Here is a 16,814-nt window from a genome sequence, read left to right on the forward strand (position 1 = left end):
TCAATGCGAGATGAGGAAATTTTGTGCTGCAGAATCTCAAGAGAAATACCACATTGCCTCTTGAAAGGCAAAAGGCTACTTGACACTCTTTATGAGACTCAGAAAAGTCCCTCACAACGCCGTCCCCACTGGACAGGAGAACACACTTGATGGACTGAAATATAGAACAGGCAATATTCCCATTTAACGGCTCGAGAGTAATCCGGAAATTCCCATTCCAACACAAAAGGGAACTTGACTTCCCTGAAGCAACGCGAGCGACTTTCTGAGCTCCCCGTCGCAACTCAAGAAGTACGCCCTGTTTCCCTCCGAAACTCGAGAAACACCACTAAATTATACCCTCAATGCGAGATGAGGTAATTTTGCCCTGCATAATCTCAAGACATATCCCACATTCCCGCTTGAAAGGCAAACGAGTACTTGACACACTTTATGCCACTCAGAAAGTTCCCTAATATCAGTCCCCATTGGAGAGGAGAACAAACTTTATGGACTCAAATTGAGAAGTGTCCCTATTCCCATTAAACGGCTCGAGAGTTATCCGGAAGTTCCCCTTCCACCACAAAAGGGTACCTGACTTCCCTGAAGTAACTGGAGTGAGTTCCTGAGGTCCCCGTCGCGACTCAATAAGTACCCGTAGCTTCCCGCCACAATTCCAGAAATACCACAAAATTATCCCCTCAAAGCGAGATGAGAAAATTTTGTGCTGCAGAATTTCAAGAGAAATTCCACATTCCCCCTTGAAAGTCAAAAGTCTACTGGACTCCATTTAGGCGACTCAGAATCGTCCCTAACGTCCGTCCTCAGGGGAGAGGAGAAAACAGTTTATGGACTCAAATCGAGAAGAGGCAATATTCCCATTTAACATCTTTAGAGTAATCCGGAAGTTCCCCTTCCACCACAAAAGGGGACTTGACTTCCCTGAAGCAACCCGAGCGAGTTCCTGAGATCCCCGTCGCAACTCGAGAAGTACCCTCTGCTTCCCGCCGCAACTCGAGAAACATCAAAAAATTATCCCCTAATTTCGATGAGTAAATTTTGCGCCGCAGAATCACAAGACAAATCCCACATTCCCGCTTGAATGGCAAAAGCGTACTTGACACACTTTATGCCACTCAGAAATTTCCCTAATTTCCGTCCCCAGTGGAGAGGAGAACACACTTTATGGACTCAACATGAGAAGAGGCCCTATTCCCATTAAAGTGCTCGAGAGTAATCGGGAAGTTCTCCTTCCAGAAAAAAAGGGGATCTGACTTCCCTGAATTAACTCGAGTGAGTTCCTGAGGTCCCCGTCGAAACTGAAGAAGTACCCCCAGCCTCCCACCGCAATTCTAGAAACACCATAAAATTATCCCCTCAATGCGAGATGCGGAAATTTTGCGCTGTAGAATCTCAAGAGAAATACCACATTCCCGCTTGAAACGCAAAAGGGTACTTGACTCCCTTTAGGCGACTCAGAATGCTCCCTAACATCCGTGCTCATTGAAGAGGAGAAGACACTATATGGACTCAAATCGAGTAGAGGCAATATTCCCATTTAACAGCTCGAGAGTAATCGGGAACTTCGCCTTCCAACACAAAACGGGACTTGACTTCCCAGTAGCAACCCGAGGGACGTACTGAGGTCCCCGTCGCAATTCGAGAAGTACTCCCTGCTTCCCGCTGCAACTCAACAAACACCACAAAATTATCCCCTCAATGCGAGATGAGGTAATTTTGCGCTGCAGAATCTCAAAGGAAATCCCACATTCCCGCATATAAGGCAAAAGAGTACTTGATTCCATTTAGGCGGCACAGAATGGTCCCTAACATCTGTCCTCAGTGGAGAAGAGTACACACTTTATGGAATCAAATCGAGAAGAGGCAGTATTCCCATTAAAGGGCTCAAGAGTATACTGGAATTTCCCCTTCCAACAAAAAAGGGAACCTGACTTCCCTGAAGCAACCCGAGCCATTTCCTGAGGTCCCCATCACAACTCGAGAAGTACCCCCTGCCTCCCGCCGAAACTCGAGAAACACCATAAAATTATCCCCTCAATGTGAGATGAGGTAATTTTGCGCTGCAGAATCTCAAGACAAATCCCACATTCCCTCTTGAAAGGCAAAAGGGTACTTGACACACTTTATGCCACTCAGAAAGTTCCCGAATCTCCATCCCCATTAAAGAGGAGAACACACTTAACGGACTCAAATTTAGAAGAGGCCCTATTCCCATTAAAGGTCTCGAGAGTAATCCGGAAGTTCCCCTTCAGCACAAAAGGGCACCTGACTTTCCTGAAGTAATTCGAGTGAGTTCCTGAGGTCCCCATCGCAACTCGAGAAGTACCCCCAGCTTCCCGCCGCAATTCGAGAAACAACACAAAATTATCCCCTCAATGCGAGATGAGGAAATTTTGCGCTGAAGAATCTCAAGAGAAATGCCACATTCCCTCTTGAAGGGCAAAAGGGTATTTGACACCCTTTAGCCTATCGCCGAAGAATCGATGCTTTTGAACTGTGGTGATGGAGAAGACTCTTGAGAGTCCCTTATACTGCAAAGAGATCCAAACACTCCATTCTAAAGGAGATCAATCCTGGGTGTTCATTGGAGGGACTGATGCTAAAGCTGAAACTGCAATACTTTGGCCACCTCATGCCACGAGTTGACTCACGGGAAAAGACTCTGATGCTGGGAAAGTTTGGCGGCGGGAGGAGAAGGGGACGACAGAGAATGAGATGGCTGGATGGCATCACCGACTCTGTGGACATGAGTTTGAGTGAACTCCGGTAGTTGGGGATGGACAGGGAGGCCTGGCGTGCTGTGATTCATGGGGTCGCCGAGAGTCGGACACGACTGAGTGACTGAACTGAACTGAACTGAACTGATGCGACTCAGAAATTTTATTAAAAACAGTCACAATTGGAGAGGAGAACACACTTTATGGACTCAGTTCGAGATGAGGCAATATTCCCATTTAACGGCTCGAGAGTAAACCGGAAATTTCCCTTCCAACACAAAAGGGGACCTGACTACCCTGAAGCGACCCGAGCGAGTTCCTGAGGTGCCCTACTAACTCGAGAAGTAACCCCAGCTTCCCGCCCCAACTCGAGAAACATCACAAAATTATCACCTAAATGCGAAATGAGGAAATTTTCGATGCATAATCTCAAGAGTTATCCCACATTCCCTCTTGAAAGGCAAAAAGGTACTTGATACCCTTTATGGGACCCAGAAAGTTCCGTCACACAGCTGTACCCATTGGAGAGGAGAACACACGTTATGGACTCAATTCGAGAAGAGGCCCTATTGCCATTTAACCACTTGAGAGTAACAGGAAGTTCCCCTCCCAACACAAAAGGGGACCTGACTACCCTGAAGCGACCCGAGAGAGTTACTGAGGTGCCCGACGTAACTCGAGAAGTACCACAAGCTTCCCGCCGCATCTTGAGAAATACCGCTAAATTATCCCACAATGCGACATGAGGAAATTTTCGCTGCATAATCTCAAGAGTAATACAACATTCCCTCTTGAAAGGCAAAAGGGTTCTTGACACCCTTTTTGCGACTCAGTTCCCTCACACAGCCTTCCCAATTGGACAGGAGAACACACTTAATGGACTCAATTCGAGATGAAGCCCTATTCCCATTTAACGGCTAGAGAGTAAACCGGAAGTTCCCCTTCCAACACAAAAGGGGACCTGACTTCCCTGAAGCAACCAGAGCGAGTTCCTGAGTTCCTCGTCGCAACTCGAGAGGTACGCCCAGCTTCCCACCGCAACTCGAGAAACACCACAAAATTAACCCCTAATGCGAGATGAGGAATTTCTGTGCTGCAGAATCTCAAGAGAATTACCACAATAACTCTTGTAAGACAATAGGGAACTTGACACCCTTTATGCCACTCAGAAATATCACTAACATGAGTGCACATTGGAGAGGAGAACACACTATATGGACTCAATTCGAGATGAGGCCCTATTCCCATTTAACGGCTCCAGAGTAAACCGGAAGTTCCCCTTCCAACACAAAAGGGGAACTCACTTCCCTGAAGCAATCCGAGGGAGTTCCTGAGGTCCCCATCGCAATTCAAGAAGTACCCCCAGCTTCCCGCCGCAATTCGAGAAACACAACAAAATTATCCCCTAATGCGAGATGAGGAAATTTTGTGCTACAGAACGTCAAGAGACATCCCACAATCCCGCTTGAAAGGCAAAGGGGTACTTGACTCCCTTTAGGCGACTCAGAATGGTCATTAACATCTGTCCTCAGTGGAGAGGAGAACACACACTATGGACTCAAATCGAGAAGAGACAATATTCCCATTTAACCGCTCGAGAGAAATCCGGAAGTTTCTCTTCCAACACAAAACGGAACTTGACTTCCCTGAAGCAACCCGAGTGAGGTCCTGAGGTCCCCATCGCAACTCGAGAAATACCCTCTACTTCCAGTGGCAACTCGAGAAACACCTCAAAATTATCCCCTCAGTGCAAGATGAGGAAATTTTGCGCTGCAGAATCTCAAGAGAAAATCCACATTCCCGCTTAAAAGGCAAAAGTGTACTTGACACCCTTTATGCGACTCAGAAAGTTCCCTCAAACTGCCGTCTCCATTGGAGAGGAGAAAACACTTTAAGGACTCAACTCGAGAAGAGGCCCTATTCCCATTTAAGGGCTCGAGATTAAATAGGACGTTCCCCTTCCAACACTAAAGGGGACCGGACTTCCCTGAAGCGACCCGAGCGAGTTCCTGTGGTTCCAGTCGCAACTTGAGAAGTACCCCCATTTTCCCGCCGCATCTCGAGAAACAGCACAAGATTATACCTTCAGTGTGAGATGAGGAAAATTTCCGCTGCAGAATCTCAAGAGAAATCCCACATTCACACTTCAAAGGCAAAAGTGTCCTTTACACACTTTATGTGACTCAGAAAATTCACTCACACAACCGTACACATTGCAGAAGAGAACACATTTTATGGACTCAATTCGAAAAGAGGCCCTATATGCATTTAACGTCTCGAGAGTAATCCTGATATTTCCCTTCCAACACAATAGGGGACCTGACTTCCCTGAAGCAACAGTAGCTTATTCTGAGGTCCACGTCCCAACTCGAGATGTACCCCCAGCTCCCTGCAGAAACACGAGAAACACCACAAAATTATCACCTCATTGCAGATGAGGCAATATTGCGCTGCAAAATCTCAAGAGAAAACCCAAATTCCTGCTTGAAAGGCAAAAGTGTACTTGACACCCTTTATGTGACGCAGCTATTTCCCTCAAACAACCGTGCCCATTGGAGAGGAGGACACACTTTATGGACTCAACTCGAGAAGAGGCCCTATTCCCACTTAAGGGCACGAGAGTCATCCCGACGTTCCCAGTCCAACACAAAAGAGGACCTGACCTCCCTGAAGCAACCCGAGGGATTTACTGAGATCCCCTTCACAACTCGAGAAGTACACCCATATTCCCGCCGCAACTCGAGAGACACCACAAAATTATCCCCTCAATGCGAGATGAGGAAATTTTGAGCTGCAGAATCTCAAGAGAAATCCCTCATTTCCGCTTGAAAGGCAAAAGGATACTTGACACCCTTTATACGACTCAGAAAGTTCCCTCACACAGCCATCCCAATTGGAGAGGAAAACACATTTTTTGGACTCAAAACTAGATGAGGTCCTATTCCCATTTAACGGATCGAGACTAATCCAGAAATTCCCCTTCCAACACAAAATGTGACCTGACTTTCCTGAAGCAACACTAGCGAGTTCCTGACATCGTCTCAACTCGAGAAATACCCCCAGCTTCACGCCGCAACTCGGGAAAAACCACAAAATTATCCCCTCAATTCGAGATGAGGCAATTTTGTGCTGCAAAATCTCAAGACAAATTCCACATTCCCGCTTGAAATGCGAAAGGCTACTTGACACACTTTATGTGACTTACACAGATCCCTAACATCTGTCTCCATTCGAGTGGAGAACCCTCTTTATGGACTCAAATCGAAAAGAGGCTCTATTCCCATTTAAGGGCTCGAGAGTTAACCAGAATTTCCCTTCCATCACAAAAGGGGACCTGACTTCATGAAGAAACCCGAGAGAGTCACTGAAGTCCCAATTGCACCTCGAGAAGTACCAACAGCTACCCGCCGCAACATGGGAAACACCACAAAATTATCTCCTCAGTGCGAGATGAGGAAATTTTGCGCTGAAGAATCTCAAGGAAATCCCACATTCCCGCTTGAAAGGCAAAAGGTAGTTGACACCCTTTATGCGACTCAGAAAGTTCCCTCACACAGCCGTCCCCATTGGACAGGAGAATACACTTTATGGACTCAATTCGACATGAGGCCCTAAACCCATTTAACGGCTCGAGAATAAACCGGAAGTTGCCCTTCCAACACATAAGGGGAACTGACTTTCCTGAAGCAACCCCAGCGAGTTCCTGAGGTCCCTGTCGCAACTCGAGAAGAACCCCCAGCTTCCCGACGCAACTCGAGAAACACCAGAAAATTATACCCTCAATGCGAGATGAGGAATTTTTCGCTGCATAATCTCAAGAGTAATCCCACATTCCCTCTTGAAAGGCAAAAGGGAATTGACACCCATTATGCGACTCAGAAAGTTCCCTCACACAGGTGTCCACATTGGAAAGGAGAACACAATTTATGGACTCAATTCGAGATGAGGCCCTATTCCCAATTAACGGCTCAAGAGTAAAGAGGAAGTTCCCCTTCCAACACAAAAGATGACCTTCCTTCCCTGAAGAAACCCGAGCAAGGACCTGAGGTCCCTGTTGCAACGCGAGAAGTAGCCCCACCTTCCCACCGTAAATCAGGAAACTACACAAACTTATCCCCTCAGTGCGAGATGAGGAAATATTACCCAGCAGAATCTCCAGAGAAATACAACATTCCCTCTTGAAAGGCAAAAGGGTACTTCACATCCTTTATGCGACTCACAAAATCGACTAACATCAGTCCCCATTGCAGAGGAGAACACACATTAAGGACTCAATTCGAGATGAGGCCCTATTCGCATTTAATGGCTCGAGAGTAAAATGAAAGGTCCCCTTCCAACACAAAAGGGGACCTGATTTCCCTGAAGCAACCAGAGCGCATTCTGAGGTCCCAGTCGCACCTCGAGAAGTACCCCCATCTTCCCGCCGCAACTCGAGAAACACCAATAAATTATCCCCTCAATGTGAGATGAGGAAATTTTGCACTGTAGAATCTCAAGAGAAATACCACATTCCCTCTTGAAAGGCAAAAGGGTACTTGACACCCTTTATGCGACTCAGAAATTACCCTGACACAGCCGCCCCAATGGAGAGGAGAAAACACTTTATGAACTCAATTCGAGATGAGGCCCTATTTCCATTTAACGGCTCGAGAGTAAAACGGGAGTTCTCCTTCCAACACAAAAGGGAACCTAACTTCCCTGAAGCAACCCGAGCGAGTTCCTGAGGTCCCCGTCACAAGTCGAGAAGTACCCCCAGCTTCCCGCTGCAACTCCAGAAACACCACAATATTATCCCCTCAATGTGAGATGAGAAAATTTTGCCCTGCAGAATCTCAAGAGAAATACCACGTTCCCTCTTGAAAGGCAAAAGGCTACTTGACACCCTTTATGGGACTCAGAAAGTTCTCTCAAACAGCCGTGCCAAAGGACAGGAGAACACATTTTATGGACTCAATTCGAGATGAGGCCCTATTCCCATTTAATGGCTCGAGAGTAAACCGGAAGTTCCCCTTCCAACACAAAAGGGAACCTGACTTCCCTGATGCAACCCGAGTTAGTTCCTGAGGTCCCCGTCACAACTCGAGATGTACTCCCAGTTTCCCACCGCAACTCGAGAAGCACTACATAATTTTCCCCTCAATGTGAGATGAGGAAACTTTGCGTTACAGAATCTCAAGAGAAATACCACATTCCCTCTTGAAAGGAAAAAGTGTACTTGACACCCTTTATGCTACTCAGAATGTTCCCTCAAACAGCCGTGTCCAATGGACAGAAGAACACACTTTATGGACTCAATTCGAGATGAGGCCCTATTCCCATTTAATGGCTTGAGAGTAAACCGGAAGTTCCCCTTCCAACACAAAAGGGGAACTGACTTCCCTGACGCAATCCAAGCGAGTTCCGATGTACCCTTCGCAACTTCAGAAGTTCCGCAGCTTCCCGCCACAACTTGAGAAACACCAATAATTATCTCCTCAATGCGAGATGAGGAAATTTTGCGCTGCAGAATCTCAAGAGAAATACCACATTCCCGCTTGGAAGGCAAAAGGGTACTTGACACCCTTTATGCGACTCGGAAAGTTCCCTCAAACTTCCGTGCCCATTGGAGAGGAGAACACACTTTATGGACCCAATTCGAGATGAGGCCCTATTATCATTTAACGGCTCGAGAGTAAACCGGAATTTCCATTTCCAACACAAAATGGGACCTGACTTCCCTGAAGCAAACCGAGCGAGTTCCGGAGGTCCCCGTCGCAACTCGAGAAGTACACCAAGCTTCCCTCCCCAACTCGAGAAACAAAACAAAATTATGCCCTCACTGCGAGATGAGGAAATTTTGCGCTGCAGAATCTTAAGAGAAATACCACATTCCCTCTTGAAAGGCAAAAGAGTACTTGACACCCTTCCTGCGACTCAGAAAGTTCCCTCACACAGCAGTCCCCATGGGATAGGAGAATACACTTTATGGATTCAGATCTAGATGAGGCCCTATTCCCATTTAACGGCTCAAGAGTAAACACGAAGTTCCCCTTCCAACACGAAAGGCGGCCTGACTTCCCTGAAGCAACCCGAGTGAGTTCCTGAGGTCCCGTTCGCAACTCGAGAAGTACCACCTGCTTCGCGCCTCAGCTCAAGAAACAGCACGAATTAAACCCCTCAATGCTAAATGAAGTCATTTTGCACTGCAGAATCTCAAAAGAAATCCCACATTCCCGCTTGAAATGCAAAAGGGGACTTGACAAACATTATGCTATTCAGAAAGTTCCCTAACATCAGTCCGCATGGGGTGGAGAACACACTTTATGGACTCAAAGCGAGAAGAGACCCTATTCCCATTAACAGGCTCGAGTGTAATCCGGAAGTTCCCCTTCCATCACAGAAGGAGACCTGACTTCCCTGAAGTAGCTCTAATGAGTTCCTGAGGTCCCCGTCCTAACTCGAGTATTACCCCCAGCTTCTCACTGTAATTCGAGAAACACAACAAAACTATCCCCTCAATGCGAGATGAGGAAATTTTGCGCTTCAGAATCTCAAGAGAAATCCCACATCCCGCTTGAAATGCAAAAGGGTACTTGACAAATATTATGCTACTCAGAAAGTTCCCTAACATTTGTCAGCATGGGGTGGAGAACACACTTTATTGACTCAACTCAAGAAGAGGCCCTATTCCCATTTTACGGCTCGAGAGTATTCCGAAAGTTCTCCTTCCAACAAAAAGGGAACTGACTTCCCTGAAGCAACCCGAGCAAGTTCCTGAGGTCCCAGTTGCATTTCGTAAAATACTCCACCTACCAGGCCCAACTGGAGAAACACCTCAAAATTATTCCCTCAATGCGAGATGAGGTATTTGTGTGCTGCAGAATCTCAAGAGAAATTCCACATTTCTGTTTGAAAGGCAAAAGGTTATTTGACACACTTTATGCGACTCAGAAAGTTCCCTAACAGACGTCCTCATTGGAGAGGAGAACACAATTTAAGGACTCAATTCTAGAAGAGGCCCGCTTCCCATTTAACATCTTTGGAGTAATCTGGAAGTTTCCCTTCCAAAACAAAAGGGAACCTGACTTCTGTGGAACAACCCGAGCGAGTTCCTGAAGTCCCCGTCGCAACTCGAGAAGTACCCAACTTCCCGCCGTATATCGAGAAACACCACAAAATTATCCCCTCAATGTGAGATGACTAAAATTTTTTGCTGCAGAATCTCAAGAGACATCCCACATTCCCTCTGGAAAGGCAAAAGTGTACTTGACAAACTTTATGAGACTCAGAAAGTTCCCTCACACAGCCGTCCCCATTGGTGAGGAAAATACACTTTTTGGACTCAACACGAGAAGAGGCACTATTCCCCTTTAACGGTTCGAGAGTAATCCTGAGGTTTCCCCTACTTCACAAAAGGGGAATTTACTTCCGTGAAGGAACCTGAGCGTGTTCCTGACGTTCCGGTCACAACTCGAGATGTACCCCCAGCTTCCGGCCTCAACAGGCGTAACACCACAAAATTATCCGCTCAATGCGAGATGTGGGAATTTTGCACTGTACAATTCAAGAGAAATTCCACATTCCCGCCTGAAAATCAAAAGGGTACTTGACAGCCTTTATGTGACTCATAAATTTCCCTCACACAGCTGTCCCCATTAAAGAGGAGAACACACTTTATGGACTCAACTCTAGAAGAGCCCCTATTCCCATTTAAGGGCTCGAGAGTAACGGCGAAGTTCCCCTACCAACACAAAAGGGGACCTGACATGCCTAAAGTAACCAGAATGAGTTCCTGAGGTCCTCATCGCTACTCGAGAAGTTCCCCCAGCTTCTCGCCTCAACAGGAGAAACATCAGAAAATTATCCCTTCAATGCGTGATGAGGAAATTTTGCCCAGCACTATTCAAGAGAAATCCCACATTCTCGACTGAAAATCAAAAGGGTACTTGACACCCTTTATGCGACATATAAATTTGCCTCACACAGACGTCCCAATTGGAGAGGAGAACACTCTTTATGGACTCAACTCGAGAAGAGGCAGTATTCCCATTTAACAGCTCAAGAGTAATCCGGAAGTTCCCCTTCCAACAAAAAAGGGGACCTGACCTCCCTGTAGCAACCCGAGCGAGTTCCTGAGTTCCCCGTCGCAACTCGAGTAATACCCCAATCTTCCCGCTGCAACTCAAGAAACACCACAAAATTATCCCCTCAATGCGAGATGAGGAAATTTTCCACTGCAGAATCTCAAGAGAAATCAAATATTCCCACTTCAAAGGCAAAAGTGTACTTGACACCCTGTATGGGACTCAGAAAGTTCCCTCAATCAGCCATCCCCATTGGAGAGTAGAACACACTTTATGGACTCAAATCGAGAAGAGGCCCTATTCCCATTTAACGGATCGAGAGTAATCCCGAAATTCCCCTCCCAACACAAAAGCGGACCGATTTCCCTGACGAAACCCAAGGGAGTTAATGAGGTCCCCGTCGCAACTTGAGAAGTTCCCCCAACTTCCCGCCGAAACTCGAGAATCACCACAAAATTATCCCCTCAATGTGAGATGAGGAAATTTTGAGCTGCAGAATCTCAAGAGAAATCCTACTTTCCCCCTTGAATGACAAACGGGTACTTGAAACGCTGTATGCGACTCAGAAATTTCCCTCACACAGTCGTCCCCACTGGAGAGTAGAACCTACTTTATGGACTCAACTCGAGAAGAGGCCCTATTTCCATTTAACGGCTCGAGAGTAATCCCGAAATTCCCTTTCCATTAAATAGGGGAACTAACTTCCCTGAAGCAACACGAGCGAGTTCCTGAATTTCATGTCGCAACTCGATATGTACCCCCAGCTTCCCGCCTCAACAGGAGAAACACAACAAAATTATCCCCTCAATGCGAGATGAGGAAATTTTGGGCTGTAGATATCAAAAAAAGACCCACATTCCCGCTTGAAAGGCAAAAGGCTACTTGACAAACTTTGTGCGACTCAGAAAATTCCCTCAAACAGCCGCCCCATTGGAGAGGAAATCACACTTTTTGGACTAAACTCGAGAAGAGGTCCTATTCCCATTTAACGGCTCGAAAGTAATCCGGAAGATCCCCTTCCAACAAAAAAGGTGACCTTATTCCCTGAAGCAACCCGAGCGAGTTCCTGAGGTCCCTGTTGCAACTCGAGAAGTACCTCCAGCTTCCCACCGAAACTCGAGAAACACCACAAAATTATCCCCTCAAAGTGAAATGAGGAAATTTTGGGCTGCAGAATTTCAAAAGAATTCCCACATTCCCGCTTGAAAGGCATAAGTGTACTTGACACCCCTTATGCAACTCAGAAAGTTCCCTCAAGCAGCATTCCCGACTGGAGAGTAGAACTCACCTTATGGACTAAACTCAAGAAGAGGCTCTATTCCCATTTAATGCCTCTGGAGTAACCTGGAAGTTCCTCTTCCAACACAAAAGGGGAACTGACTTTCCTGAAGCAACCCGAGCGAGTTCATGAGGTCCTCGTCACAACTCAAGAAGTACCCCAAGATTCCCGTAGACACTAGAGAAAAACAACAAAATTATGCCCTCAATTCGAGATGAGGAAATTGTGCGCTGCAGAATCTCAAGAGAAATCCCACATTCCCTGTTGAAAGGCAAAAGGATATTTGACATCCATAATGGGACTCAGAAAGTTCCCTCACACAGCCGTCCTCATTTGAGAGGAGAACACACTTTATGGCCTCACCTCGAGAAGAGGCCCTTTTCCCATTTAACGTCGTGAAAGTAATCCAGAATTTCCACTTGTTTCACAAAAGGGGACTTGACTTCCCTGAAGCAACTGGAATGAGTTCCTGAGGTCGTCCTTGTACCTCGAACATTACTGCCAGCTTCCCGCCGCTTCTCGAGAAACACCACAAAATTATCCCCTCAGTGCGAGATGAGGTAATTTTGTGCTGGAGGATCTCAAGAGAAAAGCCACATTCCCGATTGAAAGGCAAAATGGTAGTGACACCCTTTCTGTGACTCAGAAAGTTCCTTCACATATATGTCCCGATTGGAGAGGAAAAAACACTTTATGGACTCAACACGATAAGAGGTCCTACTCCCATTTAACGGCTTGAGAGTAATCCGGAAGTTCCCCTTCCAACACAAAAGGGACCTGACTTTCCTGAAGCAACCCGAGCGGGTTCCTGAGGTCCCCGTCTCAACTCGAGAAGTACCCCCAGCTTCCCGCCAAATCTCGAGAAACACCACTAAAATATGGCCTCAATGCGACATGAGGAAATTTTGCGTGGCAGTATCTCAAGAGAAATCCCACATTCCCACTTAAAAGGCAAAACGGTACTTGACACCCTTTATGTGACTCAGAAATTTCCCTCACACAGCCATCCCCATTGTAGAGGAGAACACACTTGATGGACTCAATTCGAGATGAGGCCCTATTCCCATTAAAAGGCCCGAAAGTAATTCAGAAGTTCCCCTTTCAACACAAAACGGAGACCTGACTTGCCTGAATCAACCCGATCTAATTCCTGTAGTCCCCGTTGCAACTCTAGAAGTACCCCCAGCTTCCCGCCGTAACTCGAGAAACAACACAAAAATATGGCCTCAATGCGAGATGAGGAAATTTTGTGCGGCAGTATCTCAAGAGAAATCCCACATTCCCACTTGAAAGGCAAAATGGTACTTGACACCCTTTATGCAACTCAGAAATTTCCCTTACACAGCCGTCCCCATTGGAGAAGAAAACACACTTTTTGGACTCAACCTGAGTGAATTCCCATTTAACGCCTGGAGAGTGATCCGGAAGTTCCCCTTCCAACACAAAAGGAGAGCTGACTTTCCTGAAGCAACCAGAGCGAGTTCCTGAGGTCCCCGTCGCAACTAGATTAATACCCACAGCTTCCCATCGAAACTCTAGAAACACCACAAAAATATGGCCTCAGGTTCAAATGTTTCCTCGAGTATCAACTCACAGGACGAATGGAGTCCCAACTCCACGAGCATACTCTATAAAATCTCCAGGTACAAATGCAACTCTAAAGTGGCCCATCAACGGTATTACAACTCGAGAAGAAAGCGAAGTTCCAGGCCTGAACAAGAGATGAGGCCTGAATACCCTGGAGAATATTGAGAACAAACACGCAATACCTGTCTCCACTGGAGAAGAACAAACAACATTTCACCGACACAACACTAGATGCGGCTCTATACCTCTGCTGCTCCTTATACAGGAATCTCAAGGTTCCCCTTCAAAAACGATAGAAGACCTGACTTCCCTGGGGCAACACGAGCGAGTTCCTGAGGTCCCCGTCGCAACTCGAGAAGAACCCCTAGCTTCCCGCCACAAGTAGAAAAACACCAGAAAATTATGCCCTCAATGCGAGATGAGGAAGTTTTCAGCTGAAGAATCTCAAGAGAAATCCCACATTCCCGCTTGAAAGGCGAACAAGTACTTGACACCCTTTATGCGACTCAGAAAGTTCCCTAACACAGCCGTCCCCATTGGAAAGGAGAACACAATTTAAGGACTGAACTCTTGAAGAGGTCCTATTCACATTTAACAGCTTGAGAGTAATCCCGAAGTTCTCCTTCCAACACAAAAGGGGACCTGACTTCCTTGAAGTATCACGAGCGAGTTCCTGAGGTCCCCATTACAAGTCGAGATAAACCCCAAGCTTCTCGCCGCAACTCGAGAAACACCACAAAATTTTCCCCTTAATGCGAGATGAGGAAATTTTCTGCTGCAGAATCTCAAGAGAAATCCCACATTACCGCTTGAAAGGAGAATGGGAACTTGACACCCTTTATGCGACTGAGAAAGTTCCCTAACACAGCCGTCCCCATTGCAGAGAACAAAATTTACAGACTCACTCGAGAAGAGGCCCTATTCTCATTGAACGCCTCGAGAGTAATCCCGAAGTTCCCCTTTCAACACAAAGGGAACCTGACTTCTCAGAAGCAACACGGGGGATTACCTGAGGTCCCCGTCGCAAATCGAGAGGGAGCCGAAGCTTCCCACCAACACTCAAGAAAAACCACAAGATTGTGCCCTCAAGGCGAGATGAACAACATTTCCGTTTCAGATTCAGTAAGAGAAATTCCACATTCCCACTTGAAACTCGACAGGTTACTTAACATCCTTTATGTGACTAAAAATTAAACCGACATACACAGCCCCAATCCCGAGGAACACCGAGTTTCTTGCCACACTGACAAAATGCTCCGTTTTCCACTTCTCTTTTACAGATGAGAGTTGATTCCTCTGGTTTCTCTGGAGTGGAATCCAGACGTTCCGGTCGCACAGGACGTGTAGGCAGGTACAACCTTGAAACTCGGGAGGATAACCGGTTTTCAAAACACAAGTGGAAAAGGTACGGATGTCACCACCCAATCGAGATATTGTCTGATTCTACTGTAAAGGTTCAAATGTTTCCTCGAGTATCAACTCACAGGACGAATGGAGTCCTGACTCCACGAGCATACTCTATACAATCTCCAGGTACAAATGCAACCCTAAAGTGGCCCATCAACGGTATTACAACTCGAGAAGAAAGCGCAGTTCCAGGCTTGAATAAGAGACGAGGCCTGAATACCCTGGAGAATTTTGAGAGCAACCGCGCAATCCCTCTCTCCACTGGAGAAGAACAAACAGTTGCCCGACTCAATGCTCGATGCGGCCCTATTTCTCTGCTTCTCCTTATAGAGGAATCCCGAGGTTCCCCTTTCGACAGGATAGGAGACCTGAGGTCCCTGGGGCAACACGAGCGAGTTCCTTACGTCCCCATCACAACTCGAGAGGAATCCCCTGCTTCCCAACACAAGCCAAGAAACAACACAAAACTATCCCTTCAATGCGAGATGAGGACTTCTTTCGGCAGCAGAGTCTCAAGAGAAATGCCACATTCCCTCTTGAAAGGCGATTGGGTACTTGTCACCCTTTATGCGACCCAAATACTTCCCTGACATAGCCGTCCACATTGAAGTGAAGCACACAATTTATGTACACAACACTACATGTGGCCCTATTCGTATCCTGAGCCTAGACATGAATCCTGAGGTTTCCCTTCCAACAGCAAATGATTTTGAACATCTTGGGACAACGAGAGTGGGTTCCAGAGGTCCCCGTTGCAACTCGAGAACCACACCAAGCTTTCCCCCGCAACACGAGAAAAACGACAATGGTACCCCATCAATGCGAGATGAGGAAATATTCTGCTGCAGAATCTCAATAGAAATCCCATATTCCCACTTGAAACTCGAACGGTACTTGACAGCCATTATGTGACACAAAAAGTTCTCTACCATACCTGTCCCCCTGAAGAGGAGCACACAATTTACGGACTGAATTTGAGATGAGGCCCCATTCCCATTTAAGGTCTCGAGAGTAAACCCGAAGTTCCCCGTACCACTCAAAAGAGGACCTGACTTCCCTGAAGCAACACTGGCTATGACATGAGGTCCCTCTCTCAACTTGAGAAGAACCCCAAACTTTCCAGTGCAATGTGAGAAATACCACAAAATTTTCCCCTCAATGTGAGATGAGGAACATTTCCACTGCAGAGTTTCAAGAGGAATCTCACATTCCCGCTTGAAACTCAAAAGGCCACTTGACACCATTCATTCGACTCAAAAAGTTCCCTAACAAACATCCCCACTGGAGACGTGCACACAGTTTACAGACTTAAATTGAGATGAGGCCCTATTCCCATTTAACAGCTCGAGAGTAATCCCGAAGTTCCTCTTCCAACAAAAAATGGAACTAACTTCTCTGAAGCAACACGGGGATTTCCTGAGTTCCCCATCACAACTCGAGGGGTAGCCCAAGCTTCCCGCCACAAGAAAAACCACAAGATTCTTCCCTCAAGGCGAGATGAAGAACATTTCCATTTCAGTTTCGCAAGAGAAATTCAAATGTAACCTCGAGTATCAACTCACAGGACGAGTGGAGACCTGACTGCACGAGCATACTCTATACAATCTCCAGGTACAAATTCAAATCTAATGTGGCCTAACACTCGTATTACAACTCGAGAAGAAAGCGCAGTTCCAGGTCAGAACAAGAGAGGAGAACTGAATCCCCTGGAGAATATTGAGAGCAACCGGAGATCCCTGTCTCCACTGGAGAAGAACAGTT

Source organism: Moschus berezovskii, chromosome 10 (assembly GCF_049115385.1).
Source record: "Moschus berezovskii isolate FMDL1 chromosome 10, NW_MosBer_1.0, whole genome shotgun sequence".
NCBI classification, from domain to species: domain Eukaryota; kingdom Metazoa; phylum Chordata; class Mammalia; order Artiodactyla; family Moschidae; genus Moschus; species Moschus berezovskii.